We start from the raw sequence: 18,741 nt of genomic DNA, 5'->3' as shown, positions 1-18,741 counted from the left end.
AAAAAAAAAAAGAAATACTGATTTATTGTGAAAATTTGTGTAGCTCTGGAGGTTGCAGTGTATTTTACACAATAAGCTAAATTGCAAGTAAAATTCCAACTTTGATATTGTTCCTACTCAAAACCTACCACTGCTTTGGGAGACCAGGAAAGACAAACTTCTGAATCACAGGCAGGCAAGTGAGAACATCCCCCTTCCTCTTCAGGACTTCCTTTGCCCTCTCAATGGAGTACATCTCGAGGAAGCCCAAGAGACCAGTTCTGGGATGACTTGAACTATATAGCTTCTGTTTAGAGACCTGCCCGTCTCCTTCAGGACAGGGCAATCTTCATAAAAAACGTTTGATAATGTACTTGGCGACAGGTTTGGGGGTGGGGAAAGGCCTAGGAAAAAAATGCAAGTGTTCCAGTGTCTCTGGGTAGAATTTACCTCAGTAAACAGGAGACCCTGGGAAACAGAACAGGTTCAGAAAACTTCATTTTGATGACTGGAAGTCAGAGAAACAGCAGCTGAATCAGTTGGGCTGTAGTTTAGCCTACTTATCTAGAGGTAATTGTCCAACTGCTTTGCTTTCGTTCCAGAGAGTTCTGTCTTGGCCAGGACCCATCCCTAGACAGGCACTTGTCGGAAGCCGTGAAAACTAAAGTGCAGATGAAGAAAGGCCTCAAATTAAAACGCACATCGGGCCTTACCAGTTTGTATGGTGTTCAAGGGTCCTCAGAGGAGCCGGAGGGGTGGGGCCAGGGTCAAAGGTCATACTACCTCGAGAGTAGCCAGCTTTCTGCCCGTACAACCTCATCTTGCCTAATTCTCTGGGCCTGTGCTCTGCCCTTTCCACTTTAGAATTTGGGGAGTTTGTGATGTTTATTTGCAGCAAGCACCATCATCTTTATCTTTCTGAAGATGCTTTAAAGACCCCGTGCACAGCCCGTTTCAGGAGCTCGGGAGGGAAAGATTACCAGCTGGAGCCTGGTCAGCCAGCCGTAGGGTGGAAGCGCAGCCCAGGCCTGTTTTCTCCGAGTGAGCTCGGGGTAACTGCGGCCGGCCGAGGCAGCCAGGGTGAGGCGCGTGCAGGCGGCAGGAGCCGCGGGGATGGAGAGCGGGTCGGAGGAGGGCTCCCGCTTCCCAGAGCTGAAACTGGAGCCCTCTGAGAGAAAGAGATATTGCATGTGGCTTCCCTGACGCCTTGGAGGGCGACGTGGATGACACAGCATCAGCCGTTCCCTCGCGGGGTGGGGACACGGTGGCGGTAGGCGTCTCCGCCATCCCGGGCCCTCGCGGCCAGGCAGTCCCCGCTGGAGCATCAGTGGAGGGGCGTGGGGAAGGGAAGGTGACAAACGTCGAGGCGCGCTGCGCGCTCGGTAGAGGGAGAGCCGCCGCGTTGCGAAGCCTGGGGTGAGGAGCGAGGACCTGGGAGGCAGTCGGCGTGGGGCTGGGGGCAGGGTGCAGCGCTGCAGCCGATCGCCAGCCCCATCCTAACTCGCTCCACCTGGATGCGGGGCGAGGACCGCGTGGGGTGGGCCCGGCGCGGGAGGGGCGCCCCTCCCAATCCGAGAGGCACTGCGCCGGGCCGAGGACCCCGGACAACCCCGCTTTGCAACCCCCTCCTCCCTCCCAGGAGCCCCTCTCGGGCATCGCCATCTCCCCGTCTCCTCCCTTAAAATAGTGAAACAAACCGGGCAGTAAAGTGATGGAAAGCCGGGGGCAGCTGGGGGCTGCGGGGGAGGGGTGCGGGGGCGGGGGACAGTGGTCGCCAGACCGATGGGGACAGCGCCCAGCGGCGGCGGCCGAGCCCCTTACGGGGGGCGGCCCGGCTCTCGGCGCCCCGGGCGCCTCCGGAGGTAGCAAAGCAAACTTGGGGCTGCGGTGGGGGTTGGGGTGGGGACGCCACCTCCATCCATCCCGGGATGGCAGCCGCGGTCACCCCGCTGAGATCGGGGCGGGGGCAGCGGCAGGGACGAGCGGGTACCGCTCCCCCCGCCCCCCCGAGCCGCGCCGCGGCCGCTCAGTAACACGTCCCCAGGAGACTCGCAGGAGCAACACGTGATGTGTCTACTTATCAGGGTGAGGGGGAGCGAGCTCCGGGCGTGCGGGCGAGGAAGCGGGGCGGGGGGCCGGGCCGGGGGCCGGGACGGCGGCTGGGGCGCTGGGGTCGCCAGCGCTCGCCCACCTCCCTCCCAGTGGGAGAAGAGGAGGAGGGGAAGTGACTGCGGAGTTGATGAACTTTGCACATCCAGAAACGCCATTTTGATTCCTTTTCCGGAACAAGTTTGCATCTCTCCTCGTCCTCTCCCCGCAGCCCTCCGGTCCTCACCGCATCATGCCTGGGAGCCAAGCGCCCCGCCGGGCCGTAAGTACGCGACCTGGGCTCGGGCCCGCGGTCCTCGCTCGGGTGGCAGCGGGATGTCCGGGGCTCAGCCCGAGCGACCTTCTAAAGAACTTTTTTGGGGATGGGGAGGGCGAGGGCTGCAGAGCGCGTCGTACTTGGGAAACTCCGCGCCTCAGGGGCGCAGGACCCCGCAGCCCCAGGTCGCGCGGCGTGCGCTCGGGGCGGTGGGGCCGGGGCGCCAGGAGGAGCGGGGCAGCTTCTCCCTCCGGCCGCGCGCCGCCGCCGCTCCTGCTCCTCCTCCTCCTCCTCCTCCTCCTCCCCTTCCTCCGCTCCTTTCCCCTTCCCGAGCCGCGGCTCTGCCAACCAGCTCCCGGCGCGAGCGGCCGCAGCGCCCCGCCAGCGGGACCTGATGCGCATCCATATTAGCCGTCCGAGCGCAGGAATCCGGCCCGACCCGCGCCGCCGAGTTTATTTTTAACCAGCACCGCGGGGCCTCGGATGGTGCGCGCACCGCCGGCCTGAAACATCTTCCCAACGCTGCTCTCCATCTTCCGCCCTCGCTCCCCCGACATCCTCCCCCCCATGTGGGAGGGGAAACTTTTCTCCTACATACTTTCGAGTCCCTCTCGGGCTGGGAAGCGCGGAGATGACGGCGCTCGTCCGCCCGCCGTCGCCAGCACCGAAAGGTATCTGGGGGTGCCCGCGGGGGCTGGGGGTGCCCGCCGGGGGTGCAGGGTGCGGGGGTGCCACGCTCGGTGGGAGCATCCGCCGCGCCCTGCTCCGCGGACTTTGATCCTCCGGGGCGGAGGGCGCCGGGCCGGAGGGGGCCTGTCCTGCGCCCAGGCCGGATCAGGGCGGGGGTCGCGTCGACCACCGCCTCGGGGCGCGGGGAGAACGGAGGGGCCCGGGGCCGTGGTGGCGCGTATTGTTCGCTGCTCTCCCGTCGGCCGGGTGCGTGTTTTCGTGGGGGCCCTCGGCGTGGGGGAGCCTGCATTGCGGGGGGGGGGTGCTCGGCTGCCGGCGCCGTCACGAGCACAGGAAGGAGGCCGGGAGCATCCGAGGCGGGGCGGCCGCCGGGCCCCTCGCCGCCCAGCTGTGCAGCGCGCTCGCTCGGAAACTTTTGTCCGCCGCCCGCTGGACCAATTTTTTGAGAGTTCTGGGGCTTAGCTTCCTCCTCCCATCCCAGCCCGCAGCGCCGAGCTGGTGGCTGCGGGGAGGGGGCGCTGGGAGGCCGGGGCTGGCAAGGCGGGTAGGGAGGCAAGGGGACGCGGGCGGCCCCCCCCCACCCGCGCTGAGCTCCGCGCGCCCCCTCCCAGCTCGCGGTCTCTTAGGAAACTGCGACCTTAACGGTTGCTAAGGAGCGGGGGAGGTCCTTCCCGTCGTCAGCCCCCTCCCTGGGAAGCGGAGTGGTTTCTGGACGGGGGCCGGGGTCGTGGTCAGGATGGGACGTGCTCCCCACTACCCCAAAGCACCCCTCGCCAGCCGCGCGTGAGTGTGGGGCGCTCGGCGGGGCGGGGGTCTCGGGGGGCGCGGGCAGGGCACTTGACAGGCGCCGCGTGCAGCTCGCGTCCCTCGTCCGCGGTGCATCCGTGATGGGTTATAAAAGAGGAGGAAAGTAGTTCTCCTTGCTCAGCAGATTTGCTCTCCCTCGCTCCTTACTGGTTAGGAGATAGAACGTGAGCCCAGATCCGGACGAGCAGTTCACATTCCATTACGAAATTCTACACGGCTGCAGAGCCAGTCCTAGCACACTTTTCGGGCACTTTAGAGGGGCTTTTCTGCTTTTGGAGGATGCTAAGTGGTGCCAGTGGCGGTGATGATGGCGGAGAGAGAGAAGGGTGAATAAAAAATAAAACTTTTTGGCATGCTGAAAAACCTGTCCGGGGGTTTTCCACTGGAGTTCAGTTCACCCTCGTTCTTGCTTTAGAGTTTAGATTTAAACTGAGTCCTTTAAAAGCCAATGGAAAGAAAGTTTGCCTGTTGGATAGGGATGCTGGAAATTGCGAGGTATAGCTAGCTGACTTGAAGGAGAGTTGAGTTGTGCAGAGGCTGAATTGCCGGCGGTGTCTCCCCGTTTTTTGAGATTTTGCCCCCTTCTTGGGTAATATAATGATCTGTGCATGTGTGTGAGTACTGTGAAATAAGTGAAATGAAGTAGAAGGTGGGTAATGGAAATGGCAAAGACTTTCTCACACTTGTGGAAAGCATCCTTTAGCTTTGGTGCTTTTTCCAGTAGGCAGGTATGGTTTCTAAGACATAATTAAACCCGGAAGTCTGAGTTAAGAGGCTGAGGGCTTGGCTAAAATCTCGTTAAAAAGAATATATATATATATAGTTCGTTCAAGTGTCCACAGAACTTTTGAAGGCATGGGTTTGAAATACTTTTCAAATAACATATGCAAGGTGGATCACTAGTTTTACAGTTTTTAAAAATTTGGTTTTTTTTTTTTACCTCTGCCCTTTGGAGGAGCTTTCTGGATACTGGCTAATGGGTCTGCTTTGATGTGTTTTTAAGCTTTGGTTACACTGATGAATTAAACATTTGAAAGGCTTTAATCAAGTTTTAAATGTGTGAAAAAATAACCTCTTCCCCTGTTTTTACAAAAGAAAGAGAGAGGAGCTCTTTGATTTAATTGTTCCCCTTTCTCCATTTTAGGCTAACGAATTTGCAGTTTTATCGTTCTTAAAACTAAACTACTGCTATACTTGAGTTGCCCTTTAGGGTGTTTGTTTTTCAAGAGGATTTGCTTGGACACATGATACTCTGAGATGCTGCAGATGCTGGCTGATACTATATGGGATGTCATTCTCTGGGTTTTCCTGGATACCACTTCCTTTCTCATGAGAAATTCAGGCTGGGTGCCCTCATGGCAGACAAGTGTTTGTTGTGTAATGAGCACGCATCTGACTCTGCTGGTACAGGTGGTGCATCCATTCCTAGCCACTGACATCATCCAACAAATGACCTTTAGATGGAAGGGTCTTTTATTTTAGATTCTCCAGGCAGACTCCTGATGCACACAGGTACACAGTGTTGAAAGAGGCAAGTAAAGTCTGACCTCATTAGTCCTGCATCCGATCAGCAGCTGTTGATTGGTTAGCTGCTGCGAGCCAGGCACTAGTTAGCTGCTGCTCGGGGACTTTCATTTTTCACTCTTCAATTTGGAACTGCAGTGTGGTTCCACTTCCTAGGTCAGTTTGGAAGTCTCTACTTGCTGTTGTATGTTCACTTCTTAACATCTTTTCTTGTTGTCAGCTAAGGAAATTTCTTGGCTGATGAAGTCGAAAAATTTTACATTTGCCTGGTGTAATTAATATAAACTTAACTCCTACAAAAAAAAAAAAAAAAATTGCTTAAACCTGCTCTCCAGAAGCAGCCAGAAGTGAATTCTTTTGATGTTTCTATTCATTATCCTTCTGAAAAGTAGGTGGTGCTTAGAAGGTCATAGGATAAGGGTTGCTAAGCAGCTAAACAGAAGGATGCTAAAATTAACTAAAGCATTTCTGAAAGGGAGTCCTTCCCTTTTTACATTATTTACCAGGTTTAATTAATTTCTGAATCTTCGATGTTCTTTGACCTGGGGAAGGGAGGATGCAAAAGTTGGTTTTGCTTTTATACTTTTATTTAAATCTTGCTTGCTTTTGTAAGTGTTTTTAATTGAAGTTCGGTGTTCTCTGACGCAGCTCTGTAGTATCAAATGGCAGCTTGTCTTGTCTGTTACCTTTGTGTTTAGGTTAAACCTTCCCAACCTGTCACATATTAATAACAGATTTGTTGGTGGTGGTTTTTTGGTTTTTTTTTTGTTGTTGTTGTTGTTTTGGAAATTTACCTACCCCATAAAGTGATGTCTTACCTTTATGCTTTATTAAACAGATCTGCATTGAAAAGGTAGAAATGCAGTATAGTATCAGTAGAAACTATGTAGGACAGTTTCTCTTGATAAAGGGACAATAGTTTTCTTTCCCACCTCATTGAGATACCAGTCTCTTAGATTAGGTCCCAGATGGCCCCTCCTCTGTATTTTCCCCATCCCCGACCCAGTTTATTCAGCCCAGTACATGGATACCTTTTCAAAAAAAGGTTATGTTAGGTTGAGAATATCTTCTGAAGCACTGACAGAAGAATTGTGATTTGCATTCCATTTTCACGGAGAGAAAAGGTTGAGATGTGGTGGGAGCCTTGGTCAGTAACCACCCATGGTCACCTATGGGTGGACAGTAGGCCTACTGTGGAATGAGAAGTTTCTCTGCCTAAAAGTCACTTGTTACATCTCTACCACTCCATAGGCACTGTTGAGTCGTATTTCTTATATTCAAATATAATTCTTAAAGTGGTAAGTTTTCTGTTTCTTTTCTCTCTTGTTTACACTTAGAAAGTGATTTTTAAGTAGAAATAGCCCGGGCCTTCTTCACAAAGCAAGAGTCAGAGAGTGATTTCCACACCCCGGGTGGGGGGCTCCCCATAAATCAGAGGTAAAAGGTGAAACCATCTGAAACCCAGAGGGAGGCAGACGATGTGCTTTCTGAAATGCATCACTTACTTGTAATTTCCCCACTCCCACATGGAAGGCAGACTCCAGCGAGGAAACACGGCCGCTGGTGTTTTCTTTACTGCCCAGGGAGAAGAATGAGGAAGGAGGAGGAGCTTTTCCCAGTTAGCAGTCTCTTGGGCAGTGCCATCAGCTAAGCTTTACTCAGTTTCTCCGGAGTGCAGCGTGGATTGAAAGGCACCCGTGTGCACCTGGCACTGACTCTGCTGACGGCTGCCCAGGAGGGGACAGGGACTGTCCTTCCGGTCTCTGGTGCGTCTTGCCGGTGATGGGTCGGCAGGGCAGGTTAGCCCGTCTGCCCATCAGTAGGGGTGGCTGCCTGTGAATAGGAGCTGCAGACAAAGCAGTGGGAGAGGGTGGAGACTGTTTGTTCTGTGTGATTCAAGCAAGTAATGCTTAGAGAATTTGAAAACCTCTGTGAAGGCAGGGATGGGGCACTGACTGCTCCTAAAGGGATTCACCTGAGGGCTGCAGGACTCCTTGAGGGCGGGGTGGAGCTCACAGGGTGGAGAAAGAATGAAATCCCCCACTGGCTTTGTCAGACAGCCAGGCTGGAGAGAAAAAGTCTCAGTGGGGGTAATTAGATAAAGCTTTTAAATGCTCTATTTGTTTTTCCCCTGAGCTTGCTTGGTATTTCACCCCCCACCCGTTTCAGATCAGAGACGGTATAGTTGAATGGTTATAAAAATGTTAGATAGGCCTGGTGGTTGAGTTGGTTTTAAACATTTCTCATTTAGGTGTACCTCTTTGGACCAAGTTTTAGTCTGCTTTTGCAAAGGCCTTTCACGAAGTTTGATCTTCTGCTCAGAGCAACACTATTTTATAGCTTCATCTCTGGGTTCCCCCTTGGGCTGGTGAGAAATCGTCCCAGACCCAGAACGCCCAAGCCCAGCCCAGCTCTGGAGAACAACTGCTTTTCATAGTGGGCTTGGCCTCAGAGGATGCAGCATTAAAGATATACTGCCTGTTTTTCTGGAGGGGAGGTGTGTTGTTTGTCATCAAGACGAGAGCCTTTTGCAATTAATTCTGTGGATGCATTTGAAAGTGTTAGGGCATTGAAAAAGAAACTTCAGCTGCTGGCAGGATCGTTGTTGGTGAATGTGAATATACACTTCTTTTCTGTAGCTTTCTTACTTCATGGGGTTGTTGGGAAGATAAAATTAATGTTCCAGAAAGTCAGACTAGATGGAAGAGCAGTATATTTTGAGCTCAGGGTTTGTGGGTATCCACTCTGGATTTCCTTTCCAGAATTGCACACAGCTCCATTACCTGAGGCAGAATTTACCTAGGAGATTCTGTGCAAATGGGGGAAATAAATGCAGCACTTTCTTTCTGTTTCATCCCAGGAGCAAGGAGAACCAGCAGATGCTTAACAAAGTCACTTAGAGATGGGTTCTAAGGAAAAGGTGGGCAGGAAGCTTGAGATTCACTCTTGAGAGGCGTGGTTATCAGCAGGGTGGCTTTGCCCTGAGGGACATTTAGCAGTGTGCAGAGATACTTCATTTAGTGTCTTGCTCTGCCAGGGGGTGGGGTGCTACTGGCCTTCAGTGAGTAGAGACCAGAGATGCACAGGGCAGCCCCCCACTGGAGGATTGTTTATTCAGCCCCAGATAGCCTAGGGTGAGAAAATCTGCACTAAAAGTGCAGTAGTAGCTGGGCTTGGGATGTAGCTCAGTGGTAGAGCCCCTGCCTAGCATGGGTGAGGCCCTGGGTTCAAGCCTCAGCACTAAGAAGAAAAAAAAAAAAAAAGAGTAGTCTGCTGTCGATATGTACATGTAGAATGGAGTGCTCCCTTTATCACCCAAGTTCTCTTTGTAGGTCTGAAATTCCATTAAAGAAGTAAGCTCTTATAACTGCCTGTCAGGTACCTTGGTTGGCAAGTTCAGGATCTCACAGCAAATTGGGCTGGGGAGAACATTAAGTGGCATCACGTATACTGGAAAACCCAGTTAGTAACTGAAAGTTCGAGAGCTCATCTGCTTCTAAAACAAACCAGATCCCTTGGTTCCGAGACACTGTTCTGGTAGGTGGCACGGCTTTCGGAGACACTTCTTCGGTTATCTCGGAAACTGCTTTGGTGCTGTCATCTGTCTGCCAGTTCTCCCTGGTGTTTCAAGTTATGTGGAGTATACCTTTTTTCTCTCTCAACTATTTGAACTAGCCCCTACTTGCTTGATGTTTCTGCACTCGGAGCCTCGCTGATTTTGTTTTCTCAACTTTTTGCAAAAAATTCTTACATAACCATCCACCCTTTTTACCAAAGAGTTTTTCTGAGCGTGGGGTCTTGTGTCCAGACATCTCATGACAGGGTGGCTGGACAGTTGTCCCAGGGACAGGGAGGGAACAAGGGACCTAGGGAAGGAGACAGTGATTATTTTTATGTTCTTGGGACCCACGGCCTCAGCCAGAAATGTCTAGTATCGTGACAGGAACAGTCCTCAAGTGCCACTTGCTTGGCACTTGTCCCCCGTGTCCCCTTCAAGCCCCAGATGTCTCACATGGGCGTGAGGCGAGGAGGAAGCCATGGAGTAGGAGCCATAGGCAGACAGAATTCCGGAAAAGGAGGGGCTCCCTGCACTGGGCAGACCGTTGCCCCCACAGTGGCCACAGCTCCTGCTTACTTTATGGACATTGGTAACTCTGCGACAGCTCTTTAAGCTCCAGCACGGTTTCTCCCAGCAGTGCTCAGTGGCCCAGCTTGGCAGCCGCCTTTACAACCTAAGTCACGGCGCCCTGTGCATTCTGGCGCTTTTCTGCCCTCTCCTCTCACCTATAAACCGGCAACTCCCTACTGTATCTCCGTTTACAACTTCTCCCAAGTGGAGGCTTCAGGTACACCTCACCCTGCAGGTGCTTGTAAAAATGAAAGTCCTCTCCCTGCCTTCTGGAGAGGGATCTGAATGCACCGGCCCACCCAGCCTTCCGGGCTGGGAACCTCCCTGCTGGCCTCCAGCTCCTGTCTCTCAGCCTGGCCGGTGTCGGCCCAGACCCTCATCGAGTCACCAGTGCCTCCTAAGTGAATTTCCTGCCCCCAGTTCCTCCCGACTGCACTTCATCCTGCACTCGGCTGCCAGAGGCCTCGTCCTCCAAAGCTAGAGCCGTGCGTGTTGTTTGCTTGCCTGAAAACATCTCTTGGCTCCCTGTTGTCTACAGAGAGAAATCCAAGCTCCTTCCCTTGGCATACAGTGGCTTCCTCCGCAGCCCTAGTCTCTGCTCTCGCCTTCCCATCTCCTGCACCACGGCCGCTGAGTAAATTCTTTCTGCTTTCATGCAGGTGGTTCAGTCTGCTGTGTTCCCGTCAGCTTCCCCAGCAAAGAACATTTCTTACTCGTCTTTAAAGCCTACCAAGGACTCGCTCTTCCAGCGAGCATTTGGTCCTCCTTCTAGAATCATGTTTACACCCATCTGTCACATCTGTCTGCTGTCATTTATCTGCTGGCCTGTGCCCCCTCCCTCGGGGACAGTGTGCCATCCCCTGCACCCAGCCCACCTATGGCATAGTTGGTGCTCACATGCACCATAATGTGTGTTGATGTCTAATGCATAGACGAAAGTTTTTGGAGACGAGCCATATGTAATTTGGAAGCCTTGGCCTAAACAGAATTGCAGATTCAGCGGAGGAAACGGGAACTTTTTTTTTAGTACACCCATCGTGCAAAGGTTTGGTGCTAGGCACATAGTTGTGGGAAAGACCTTAAATTTCAGAAATCCTAAAATAAAAGTTGGCTCAATCTAATTTAAAGGGGGGGGGACTTTGTTAACTTCTACTCGCTCTAAAAGCTGTCACACTGGGGCCTTTACTAATTATAACCACTCTTCATGGCTCTTGGTTTGAAGTTTACATTAAGTAGGAGAGATGGGCACCCAGATCAAAGACCAGAATCATTTCAGAGCTTCAATGTGCAGGCCCATTTTCTCTGCCTAGTTAGAGTTGTGTTTCATTAGTGGTATGAGTTAATGGGAGTGTTGGTCTGTGTATAATTTAACGTCTCTTTTTACCGTTACTCCTTGGATTTAAAACAAAATGCCAAATCAAGAAACCTATGGGGAATGAGCTTTTATTTGTGTATGTGAGTGTGTACAGTGTACATACGTGATAAAAGTTGATTATAGAGTATGTTTATAAAGACAGTCATTTTAGAGAACTTCCTGTATGCTGAGACTTATGAAGTAAAACACTTCTGGAGATAGAAAGTCATCTTAAACCTCATCTTAACTTTCTTTTTAAAGAGGTACATATATTTTCAAAACTAGGGAAGATACCAGGAAAATGGGATGGGTGTTTCAAAACACAATGTAAATCATATGAATGGGTTTCCTTTCAAAACAAGAAGTTTAAAAAAAAGAGAGAGAGAAAAAGAAAAAGAGAGAAAATAAACTGCATGGTAGAAATCTACGGCATCCTTTATACAGGATGAAATCTGAGTTGATTAAAAATACGTTACTACCCATTATGCATGAAGACCTGAGTTCAATCCTCAACCCCAAAAATCCAAAACAAAAGCATTACTATGTTTAAATATTTTTAATAAGTGCTTACTTGCTAGTTACAGTTTAGGCTTAGATCTGGCAGATGCATTCAGACATGATATTTTAACTTGGTTTTATTTTTGAGGAGGCTTGTTTGTTTTCCTCTCTGATACAGAAAACAGATTTTTTAAAAAGCCGTTTTCTCTTTCATTATAGGGCTCCTAATAGTTATTTTAGAGGATAACTTCATAAAACTGTTCAGTGAACATCTCAAAAAGGTTTCCCATGGCTTGGTTAGTTAAATATGTGTGTACTTGATACTTAACGTTTAGGGTCAAGTATAGTTTAAAGGAGGCTTCTGGGTATGGTGGTGCATGCCTGTTATCCCAGCACTCAGAAGGCTGAGGCAGGAGAGTTGAGAATTCGAGGCCAGTGTGAACTACATATCAAGACCTTGTCTCAAAAAAAATGAGGCCGGGCGTGGTGGTGCACACCTGTAATCCCAGCACACAGGAGGCTGAGACAGGATCATTGCAAGTTCAAGGCCAGCCTGGGCTGCAAAGTAAGCTTAAGCCCAGCCTGAACTGCATAGTGAGACCCTGTCTCAGGAAGACAAAATAAATAAATAAATAAAGGAGGCCTCGCTAGTATGCCTCTGAATTTTTTGTAGTGTTAGAGATTAAGCTAGGGGCCTCTTACATGCTAGATTAGTGTTATACCAGTAAGCAACACCCCCAGCTCCCTTGATTTATATTTAAGTCATGAAAATAATGTCTCTGAGAAACACTTCTGGTTCAAGAGCTTAGCTAGGCTTCACAATTCACTTTTAAAAATTTTATATCAGGTGCAATTCAGTATTAGATTCTCCTCTTCAAAAACAGGCATTTTTCCACCAGCAAATTTGCCAATCCCATGATGTTGTTTTTTTAACATTTACAGATTTTTATTTATTTGATAAATATTCGAATATATGTCATCTATGCAAAGTGCTAAAAGTTAATATAACAAAAACTTAGGAAGAAGTTTGACTTCCATGTATGATAGTAGTGGAGGATGCTGAGAGGAAGACATCTTGGCAGAGGATGCTGGGAAGCAGTCTGAGAAAGTGTCACAGCAGAGGGTTCTGGGTAGCAGCTCAAGGAAAAGCATCACAGCAGGGGATTCTGGGTAGCAGCTCAAGGAAGGCAAGCTGTGAACGTGACATTTTAGCTTGTACCTTAAGGATGCTCAGAGGAAAGAAAGAGTGCTTCAGAGAGCAGCTTGTACAAAGGCCCTGAGGTTGGAAGATGGGATGTGTCCAGGGCAGTGAAAGAACAGTATGTTTGGAGGAAGAAAAGACAAGAATGCAAAAATGAATAAATGACTGATGAGGTGTATGTTGGGAATGGTGCTTGGAGTTCTTAAGGAAGTTGGTGGTACATACCTGTAATCCCAGCTTCTCAGGAGGCAAAGAAAGGTAAGAGAATCACAAATTCAAGGCCAACGTGGACAATTTAGCCAGACTCAGTCTTAAAGTTTTAAAAGGCTGTGGGGGGGATATAGCTAGGTGGTAGAGTACTTGCTTAGCATGTATAAGAACCTGTGTTGGATCCCCAGTACTGGGGTTGAGGAGGCTCTAGGAAGCTATAGCAAGTATTATGCCAAAGAGTGATGTGAGACTTGCATTTTTAATGATCAGCCCAACCCACAGTGGACAGTAGATCAGGCTAAAGGGAAGCAAGAATGCTCAAGATGCTAGTTATCTCTCTTCTGTTCACAAGGTCAGTTAGAAGGCTAGTTTCTAAGACCGGGATGGCCTTCAATATGGTGGCAATAGAAATGGGTTTGATAGAGATTTAAGAAGTAGGCAGGTCTTGGGGATTGGGTGGAACAGGGTAGGGAAGGAAGAGATAGCTTCCAGGTCTTAGGCTTTTGGAATTCTTGAAGATTGGAGTGTGGGATTAAGCAAAAGTTTATGAATGAAGTGTGTTCCCTAAAGAGTTTCATGTTTATCTTTTGTTTTAGTTTTGTGAGACAAGGTCTTGCTATGTACTTCACCCTGGCTTTGAACTCACTATGTAGTCCAGATTGGCTTCCAGCTCACAGGGATCTTCTTGCTTCAGCCTCTCAGGTACTAGGATCACTGGCGTGTACCACCACACCCATTTTAAAAGTATTTTTTTTCTAGTCATGTGTTTTATTTGGTTAAAAAGTACCTAGTATGGATGGAACATGGAAAGTACTTAGGTAATAGTGAAAAACAAATCCTTTTCTTAACTGGGAGTAAATGAGTGGCTTCCTCTTTCCCTGCCTCATTTTCTTTCTTTTCTTTTAATTTCCTGATGCTGAAGGGAAAAGGAAGGATTTCTTTTGGCTTTTGAATGGCTCTCAGATGAGATATGTACCTGAATCTGAAGAACATTTATGCTTTTATTTTTATGATACTCTATGTTTCCACCTCTGCCACCCTGTGGCAGAGGACTCACCAGAAGAGGCTTTGGGTAAGAACAAAGCTAATGCTCTCTCCAGTACTGCGGCCCTTTACTTAGCATAGAACTCCTTTCACTACCCGATTTTCCATCTTATTGCTTAATTGGAACGACATAAAGGACCTTAGCGGTCACCTGATGCCATTCACGTCTTAGGGTTGCATCAGTATTTTGCTTGACCAGTAATCTGTATGAAAGCAAAGTTCACTCAGTCAACAAAGCTCACGGATCTCCTGTGTGCTGCGCTCTCCCCTAGATCTGTGGGTGCCATGGGCAGAGATCTCACCCCTTCCACAAGGAGTGGAATTTTTCCCCATGAAGTGATTGCCTGGTTTTGAAGCCCCTCTGGTGGCAAGATTGCTACCTAACTTCAGTGGTCCTCCAGTTTCTGCTGTGTGAACTTGTGTTTAATAGCAGGCCCAGTCTTTTTGGAACCAGAGAGTGCTGTTTTCTGCTGAGTTGGTACACACAGAAGCTGGAGCGCAGGCGTGCTGTCTTGTGCTTTTTGCAAGGGTGCAGTGTGCAATCTGACCCCTTCATGGCCATCTCCCAGTTAGGATTCCTGCTGGGGCACGGGGGGTGCTTGTCTGCACAGCCATCCCCTTGTGTCTGAGTTGGGGCCCCCTCTGTTAAGATGTCTCCTAAGAAATTTTTACCAGGGCTCCTGGATTTGGATAATGCTTTTCTCTTGACATCATCCAAATGATTCATCAGAACCTCAGGTAAGCCTCAGCAAGCCCCAGAGTTGCTTCTCTTTCATGGTACGAGTCCTGCAAATGTAATGGAACATCTCCTTCAGCTCCAGGTGGCACTGGTCCTTCACCTACATTGGGGAGAGTGGGATTTTCCATCTCTTGCTTGGAAGTATGCATGTGTCCCTGTAAATCCCACTGGAGCTGACACCATCCTTTTGCTCCAGCCCAGTATTTGGTAAAATAAACTGAACTGGGAGGCAGGGCAGCGGGGCAGCGGGGTGGGGAGCTCTTGATCCTGCCCACTTTATACATTGAAATAGCTTGGTAAGGAGTTGCTGGGAAGAAAACTTAAAACTGGGCTTAATGTTTTTAATTCTAGAATTTAAACCTTGAAAATTTAAATGTTAAAGTACTGTTCGGTCAACTCAGAAATCTTGGCCTCACTGTGACCCAAGTGTATGGATTTGGCCATCTGATAAGAAGTGTGTTATAAATACAGTTTCCCAGTTAAGTGCCTTATAATGAATATCCAAAATTGGAGGCAGTAGTCCATTCGGTACCGAGTTCTGGTGACATACAAGTGTGAGCTCCCTTTTGGACAGCCCATCCGTAACTGCTTGTCCTGGAGGGTGCTAGATCGCCCTGACCGTACACACTGTGTTGGTGGTTTGGTTTCCCTTGAACTCAAATGTGCACCACTGCAGGTGGTGTTTTACGTCACTCGGGTTTGAGACACTGATGTGTCTTCTGTGTGGCTGTCTTCTGAGTATGTTAGGCCATCTGTTGGGTTAAGATTAAGTGAATGAAAGTCGAATATATTTTATGTAAAGCCCCTGAGGTGATCGATGAAATGAGTTAATAAAGAAATAAATGCATTGGAAGTTCAGTGAGCTTTCTTCAGAGAAGTTCCAAGTGCTGTCAGTTAGGCCAGGCCATGTGACATGCCTTAAGGGTGTCTGTGATATGTCCCTGCTTGGTGAACCCAAAGCCAGTTACCCTCCTAGGAATGTCGTATTGGGGTACATGCTGTACAGACGACTTTTCCCCAGGAAAGTGGCACTCTACCTTAGAATAAGGAGTATTATGTGTTTTTGGTTGGGTTTCTTTGCTGCTTTGCTTTCTTTATGTTATTGTTTCTGGGATGTTGGGGATTGAACTTGGCCTGGAACGTGCTAGGCAAGTGCTCTACCACGGAGCTCTGCCCGGCCCTTGTTGCTTTTCTGAGCAGCTTTTGGTGAATAATGGTGGCACGGATGTTCTGTAGGTTGTTCTGTGCCTCTCACTCCATTCTGCACCGGCAAGTAGGTGGTGTGTTGTATGTAGGTTTTTCATTGTACCCAAGCAAAAAAGGAGGGGAGTACATGTGTGTTGGGAGGTGGTGTGGTAGGCACTGCTCAAGTTATTACATTCAGAGACTGTGGCATAGTGCATTGTTGTTTTCACAATACATGTAATGCTGAAAGTGCTTGTTGAACATCTTCTCCCTAGAAGCCTGATGGTAGTCAGGGCAGCTCTTGTTTCTCTGCAGAATACGCAGTGATCCAGACTAGAACAGCAGAAAGTATAGTCTAGAGTATATTGAAATAAGTTCAACAAACAGCATGGGAGTGAGAGCCCACCTTCACGGGGCACAGCCTGTCTCTGTTTGCTTTGCATCAAACAAACCTGAAGCAAAACAGTCCAGTTTACTTTCTGCTTTTGGTAGACTTACTCCATATGGCTCCTCTGCCAAGTCAAGTCAGCAACCTAAAGTTGTTAGACCTTCATTTTCACCTGTTTGGATTGCTAGGTTTCCTGTAGAAAAACTCTCCGTGTGATAGTGGTATGGAGCGGGTACTGGTCACCATTGATCTAAGTTCTTTCCATGCGACTGCTTGACCCAGTGATGACTCAGATGAGGAATTCCGGACCAGAGCAGCTGGCTCAGTAGGATTTAGGCAGTGAAGTCTGACTGCCCCAGTGCCATGAGCTACATCATGACATGTAGTGGCATCCCATAGAGAGCCTTCGAAAACACTTTTCATCCAGAACCCTCCCTGAGGTGCACTACAAGGGGGAAGATGGGTGAGAACAGGTGCATTGCAGTTTTTAGAAGTAGCAAATCAGAGCTCACCCATAGAGCAGCTCCTCTTGGTACTGGGGACCATCGTTTTGTGCGGGAGGGAGGGAGGTCAGTGTTTCATGGGCCAAGCGAATGGCTTGCGGAGGTAGTGTTAGGACACAAACCAGCTGTCCAGGATCTGGATGTCCTTAGGAGAGGACGCCAGGGAGACATCACAGCTGAGTGCCAGGGGCCCACACTGCTGGAGAAGCCCTGAGCGCATCCTGCTGAGAAGGGACTTTTCACAGGGGCAGACTTCCCGGGATGAGAGATGCCCCAGAAAGGAGACCGTGGTGTAGATAGTGGGGACCTCTCCTCTCTCCGTCCCTTTACTATGGAGGGTGCCAGAGCCCTATTGCAAAGGAAGACTCATATATTAGCCACTGCTGGCTGGAAACCACATGTGTATATCTGGGGAATTTGTTTTTGCTTTGGATTTCTGCAAGGACAGTGCCTTGGAAAACAGGTCCACTGTTGCTTGATGTTGTAACAGGTTATTGTTATTCTCTTACTATCCTGTTAGGTTGGTATAATTATCTTCTGGGGTGACCCTCAGAGACTGAGTGATCTATGGTGCTAGAGATGTAGAGACAGCATTAGAATGGCTCCAAGTCCTAGCCATCTCTTTAAGGTTTGTCCAGCTCAAAGTGAGATAACCTCTAGGAAGTGTTATTTGTTGTGTTACTTTTTTTTGTTTTCCTTTGGTGCTAGGGCCTAATGCATATGAGGCAACCTGAGCAGGTTATGGAAATGGCAGATCTTGAAGGGAGAGGTGCACTTGAGGTCTGCTTCCTGTCTTTGGTGGGTCAGTGGAGGAGGATGGTTTTGAAGCTAGTAACAAACAGAGAATGTAAGCCTGGTGGGGTGATTTCAGCAGGAGAGTAGCGAGCCGCAGTCTGGAACAGGAAGCATCCTATGGTCTTTTCTTCTCAAAGGTGGAATATCGCCGTCAGCAAGCTTGTGCCGGTCACCCTGCCTTAACACCTACAGTGGGTACCAGTCCGGGAGCTCAGGTTGAGTAAAACTTGGTCGCTGCCCTGAAACTCCCCAGTGCCTCCCACAGGCACACAGGAGCTGCAAGTGGGAAGCAGCCAGGAAAGAGGAAGTAGTGACAGGAACGGTGGAGGGTTTGCCACGTGGAGGCGGGCAGGTAAAACACAACAGTACTTCTAGGCAGGAGGAGGAGTGCAGGTACAGGCCCTGGAGTGTGAAAAGCTGAAGCTTACTTGGAAACAGGCTGGGACAAGAAGTAGAGTGTGACTGGAGGGGGAGGTTTGGGGGTGTCGTGTTGGGCTGGACTGGGAGAGGTGTTGGCCTGGAGAAGCAGACTGGGCCTTGGCTGTGTAGGCCGCTGTGGGCCATCAGGTGCTTTGAAGCAGGGCTGTGATGTGAGCAGCCCGGTGTTTCAGAGAGAACACTGTAACCCTTTAGGAAAAGTTAGGCAGGAGGGGCCACATCATGTTTAGCAAAGTATATTACATGAACTGAGTCTGGTACCCTTTTTAATGAAATAATCGCCACTCTACCTTTTTAAAAAGATTCTCCAGCTCGGTCTTAAGAGCTACCTTTTGGAGCATTATACAGTGATAACTGAAGGGGACCAGGGGTGCTCCGTGGTGTAGAATGCTTTGTCAGCGTGTGTCAGGCCCCTGGGTTCCATCCTCAGGGCCACCCCGCCTCCAAAAAAAGAAGAAAGCAAGCAAAGGAGGAAGGTGGGAACATTTACTTACAGCAAGTAGAATTCCATTAGATAATATTTCAACTTCCTTAATTATACTTTACTAATTGGCACTTAGTTAAGCTCATCAGAGAGTAGAAGTCTTTGTAAGAGAAAGACTCCTTACTTTTCCTTCAAATATATTGGCAGGTAGACACCAGCTAGGGCTGGGAAGCCAGCAGGCGGCTGGATAATTTGTAATCATGATGATGTGGGGGGCGCTTCAGGGCCTCCGATAGAAACAATCTGTTCCTAAGATCCAGCTGCCATATGCCTGTTGCCAGGTCCCTGCTCACCTGTGTACCATGTATCCTTGCCCCGGTGACGGCTCTGCTCCTTAGATGCTCTGTGGATCCATCTTCCTCACTGCAGATGAGATGGTCAGGAGCAGGAGCCCCGTGTGCCCAAGGC

The 18,741-nt window shown here is 49.4% G+C and overlaps 1 protein-coding gene across 8 annotated transcripts in view; it reads left to right on the top strand.

The window, feature by feature from the left end:
• Positions 1-18,741, top strand: part of Rreb1 (ras responsive element binding protein 1) — a 184,831-nt gene that overhangs the window by 49,374 nt on the left and 116,716 nt on the right. For 2 of the 8 annotated variants that reach the window (XM_005398868.2, XM_005398860.2), the window contains exon 1: positions 2,075-2,350. The exons of 1 other annotated variant lie outside the window; for it this stretch is intronic. The gene's annotated coding sequence lies outside the window, so the exon portion shown is untranslated. 5 more of the 8 variants (XM_013521817.1, XM_013521816.1, XM_013521818.1 and 2 more) reach the window with 5 other exon arrangements.

This window comes from Chinchilla lanigera, unplaced genomic scaffold (genome assembly GCF_000276665.1).
Source record: "Chinchilla lanigera isolate Chin_1 unplaced genomic scaffold, ChiLan1.0 scaffold00064, whole genome shotgun sequence".
Classification (NCBI taxonomy): Eukaryota; Metazoa; Chordata; class Mammalia; order Rodentia; family Chinchillidae; genus Chinchilla; species Chinchilla lanigera.
The sequence above is the reverse complement of the archived record's forward strand: the minus strand, read 5'-3'. Positions and strand labels throughout refer to the sequence as shown.